The sequence below is a fragment of the Capsicum annuum genome, chromosome 2 (assembly GCF_002878395.1).
Source record: "Capsicum annuum cultivar UCD-10X-F1 chromosome 2, UCD10Xv1.1, whole genome shotgun sequence".
Classification (NCBI taxonomy): Eukaryota; Viridiplantae; Streptophyta; class Magnoliopsida; order Solanales; family Solanaceae; genus Capsicum; species Capsicum annuum.
This window is the reverse complement of record NC_061112.1, coordinates 7,116,467-7,121,163: the sequence shown is the minus strand read 5'-3', so window position 1 is coordinate 7,121,163 and position 4,697 is coordinate 7,116,467. Positions and strand designations below refer to the sequence as shown.

Below are 4,697 nucleotides of genomic sequence, written 5' to 3'. Positions count from 1 at the left end.
AGTTCTTTTGACTCTTGGTTATGGTGGATGAATTTTACCATTATTTTTCTGGAGATGCGTGTATCTTTTTATACATTGTTCCTCCATTATCTTATTTTTTATGTGGTATAACTTTTGTAATTCTTGAATCACCTAAGTTGTTGATATTCCATCTTTACTATCCCTCATTCATTCTTGTTCATTGCATTAAAGACTTCCTCTCCTATAAATAGAGGTGATCTTGCATATTTTTCATACACAAGATAATATAGAGTTCACAAAAGTTGGTAAAAAAAAGAGTTCATTAGTTGAAGGGAGGTGTTCTTTTTGTGGAGCTTTGAACTCTACTCTCTTGTCCAGAGTTGTCGAGTTGTTCTTTGTGAGAATGTTGTATCCTGGAGGGGACAGGTCAAGAAGATTATTGCTGGACCGGTGAAAATATTTGCTGCAGTGAGCTTGAATCTCCTTAAACAGAGCGAGATATCTGCGTCTTAATCGAAGAAGAAGATAGTTTTTTTATTTTCTTCACTTATAATTTTTAGTTGTAATTTTTATTTTAATTTCACCAACAAAGAGAGTTTCTATAAATTCTATTACCTGATTAAAATATAATCAGGTATATTCCAAATTGAACATCGACAAAACAAGTCAGGGTTGTTATGCATTAATAAAAATCCATAACATCTGCATGACCTTTCCCCCAAAAAAACAATAATACTATCAAAATTCACCACCAAGACAACAAACAGTTGCTGAGTTATTATTGTATCGGTAATTTTGTTTCCATATTACGGTTGTCACGTAAAGTTGGCTACTGTACATGCCCCCCTTCTATCACTGAGTCTGCAGTCTGCACCAAAAAATGTGCTGGCTCAAGTTCTGCTGCATAGCCAAATGCTATACTTCCTATACACCCCTGTTAGTTTCCCTGTTGCTGCCTTCTGGTGGTAGCTCACGATCGATCTCGAGCATTCCATAAAGTAAGAAGAAGAAAAGAATTGAAATCAGATCAATGATCTTGAGAGGTGAAGTGAGAAATACAAAGTATGGAGTGATTAGTACTCACAGAAGTGTATCTTCCGAATAGCCTGTAGGCCATTCACAGGTTGTAGTCCATTCCTTGACACCATAAAGTGTGCACTGAGCTGTATAGATTGCCGCAGCAGCCATAAATGATGGTGGATACTTAAGCATTTCATATTCCACGAGACAAAGTTTGATTAAGAAGAACGACAATACCTCAAGCTGTTAACAACGAAGAGTTATATTACAAAGTCAAATCAAGAGGATAATACGAGCAACTATGTTTGGTGCTCTCCAAGGACTAACCTTCTTATCAGCTTGAGCATCCTTGAGAAATCTTGTCATAAAAACATATGCAGTTGGAACAGAGACAGAATACTGCAATGTGTTGAGCATCGCTTTCTCCTGCAATAAATATGAAGGTATGGATGTAAATGCCTAATAAAGTCAATCGAGTACTTGTTCTATGTATCTATGAGATAATTGAGATGATCAATATTATGTACCATTTCAAGAACGTCTTTCCTCGTGTAGGTGTAAGCCGAAATCATCACCAAATCATCCACCACAAGGGCAATGATCTCTTCATATTTGCTTGCTAATATAGCAAGGCAACCAGACCAACAAGCTGCAGCTCAGGTTTTGGAACTGCTTGTTTCTCCAAAAATCTGTCTATCAAATTAATAGTAAGGTATAACGTCTCATCCTTGAGCTCAAACTTAAGATGCACCTGTTAATTTAGAATAACAAGCAAGTCAACGTCACGATGGAAAAACTTAATTGTGATAATTTTCATTTGTGAAGAAATATGCAATATACCTCAATGAGCCAGTCTATTAGTATAGCTCTCATCCACCCATCGATATCTAACTGTTGGTCCATATAGTTGGGTGAAACACAGCTATAAACCTGAGATACAATGGCCAATATCAGTTACAATTAAGAATATTTGACGTAACATGGGTAAAATATTTGTAAGGTATTAAATTATTTCGTCTAATGTGAATATGTTATGTTAATTAAAGAAAATAAGCAATGGATATAAAAGTTATATATAAACAGAAGGTTGATAATTTGAGCACAAAAGATAAATTGAGTCTTAAAACAATTCATCAATGGCCAGTGAATAATCGAGAGAGGAAGGGAAAATATTTATTATAGTCTTGTTATAAGAGGGAATCGAGTTTTCACATAATGTTGGAAATTAAACCTACAAATTTTACTTATGGGTGATCATTATCCACCAAGCTTCTAACTAACCTTGCACCACTAACCCTCGAGATCTATAACTTTTCAACACAAGACTAATAATAACCAGTTAAATTGCAATGGATGTATAGGTGTAAAATTAATTTGTACTATATATAACTTAAATCCTTCTAACGAAACAGGAACCTTGACAACAAATGTTTACTGCAGTGTGTAAGGACTGACCTCCATTTTCCGGTAGTTGGCATACAGATCTCCCACATAGTCGACAACTGCAAGCGGGTTGTTTGCATCATCACTGTCAATATCAATTAAAGCCTCCTCATATACATCCTCCATTTCAACCTCCTGTCGAATTTATGCTCATCATCGTAAGTATAGAACATCAACACAAATTAATACTATTAGAAAGGGAAAAAAGAATTTCTTACTATTTCTGTGATCTTCTCATTTGAGAATGTTTCAGGTTGTTCCAAACACATCGGCATGGACTGATCTTCGGTCGCCTCATGTTCATCCCACACCTTAAATTTTTCGTCTGCTAGTTTCGGTTTCTTGTTTTCCTTTTCAAAATCATTTATGTTGCGCCCGAGTAAGCTATTTCATACTTAAATTAAACTGAAAAAAGAGATGAATCTTTTTTTTTTATTCCACGAGACCGAAATTTTGTACCTTGGGACAATGTCGATATAAGTTACCAATTTGTGCAGCATCAATTTCCTTCATCTAAAAAGTTTTACTTTATATATTAGTTAACTTACCATACATCTATTTCTTTTTTCTAATTAAGCAATAGCGGCATTGAAACCATTTGTTCTGAAATTAAGATAAACAAAATCCCAGGTTAATGATAAAAAGTGACAATTCAGCGGAAAAAATAAAAATTCAAACATTTAAGATGGAGGCAAATTAAAAATTACCCTGTTACTCGATGAGTGGCTAGTACATTCTGATTAATGGCGCGAAGTGCTCTTCTAGCTTGCCTTATCTCCCTGTCAAACTTGGCCATTACTGCCTTATGACCTTTCGTTCATATACCAATCACAAGATCAAAAGCCATCTTTAATTAATCTGACATTTTTTATACCCAAAAACAAATAAACAAAGAACAGTTTTATTTTTTAAAAAAAAAGTGAGCAACGTCAATCCAAATAACTACCTTGCACATTTGTGTTTTTATTCTCGTCCATTTTTTTTCTTGAATAGAAAAGCACCAAAAAAGGGAAAGAAGGGAGAAAATAATGGGTGCTAGTAAATTATGTCTAGGTGAAACACCATGGATGTGGAGTCTCTTTATATATACGCAAAAAAAAATTATGGCCGTTGTGGCAAGGGGTATGAAGTAAACGTTATATTCAAATTAACCCAAACATGGTAGATTGCTAATTACTTTCTATAACTTCTTGATTTATCAGGATAAATCTTTAATTAACAGTAAATAATCTCCATAAATACGAAATCAGTTATTATGGTGATTTTTAAATCATTCTTCTACTCAATCACATTTTTTAATATTCATTTTCTCTATTCTCTTCTTTTCTATTTCTTAACAATCGTCAATGAATATCTCGGTCTTGTTTCGACATTTCGGTGTTTGGGTTACTGATGTCAAGTATGAAGGCTATAAGAGTGATGATATTGTAATCGAAGAACATGTAACGAATGAAAAGTTGATTCCGGCCATTGTTGCAGTACTTGAAATCAACGAAATAAGAAAAAAAAATAAGCAAAATATATTGTTGAGAGAAACTCATCTACCTTGTTGATCCGTAATGATATGGGTGTAAATCTTTACGTAGAAGTGTGTCAGAATTTGGGATGTATTCACTGTACATAACTATCATTGATAAGTATGAAAAAGAGATGTTGTTTGAGGATGAAAGTGGTGCCGTTATGTGTTTTGGAGGTGCGGATAAGGACGGACTAGCATTAGCTCTTGTTAATTTTGATATGTATTTCTTGTTTATTCATTATGTATCTCATATATGTTATAATAAATCTGATTCAGTTAATATATAATTGTAATTGTTGAGATACATGTCAATCAGATGTATAAGGTGTTTAATTTATTAGAAAGAATTATTTATCCGTTGTTTATTCAGTCAGTATCTCTTGTATGTTATAATAAATTTGATTCAGTTAATCCATAACAGTAATTGATGAAATATATGTTAATCAGATGTATCTGGTGTTTAATGTATTAGAAAAATTTTGTATCTCTTGTTTATTCATTATATATCTCATGTATATTTATTGTTTATCATTTGATGGAGTATTGATTAATAAGATTTGATATCAAAATACAAGATACATAATCAAGATGTATCTTTTAGTTAAAGTTACATTTTATAGTAAATAATTTTCATAATGTTACTTGAGTTAACCAATTTTATTAGATAAATAATATACTATATTTTTAAATATGTATCTGATACATATTTTTCTTAATTTGATATTAGAAAGATTACTAACAGGTTGGACTTTTA

General features: G+C 32.7%; 1 pseudogene; it reads right to left on the bottom strand.

The window, feature by feature from the left end:
• Positions 1-682: 682 nt before the first annotated feature.
• LOC107860886 lies at positions 683-3,020 on the bottom strand (annotated as a pseudogene).
• Between the last annotated feature and the right edge of the window lie 1,677 nt (positions 3,021-4,697).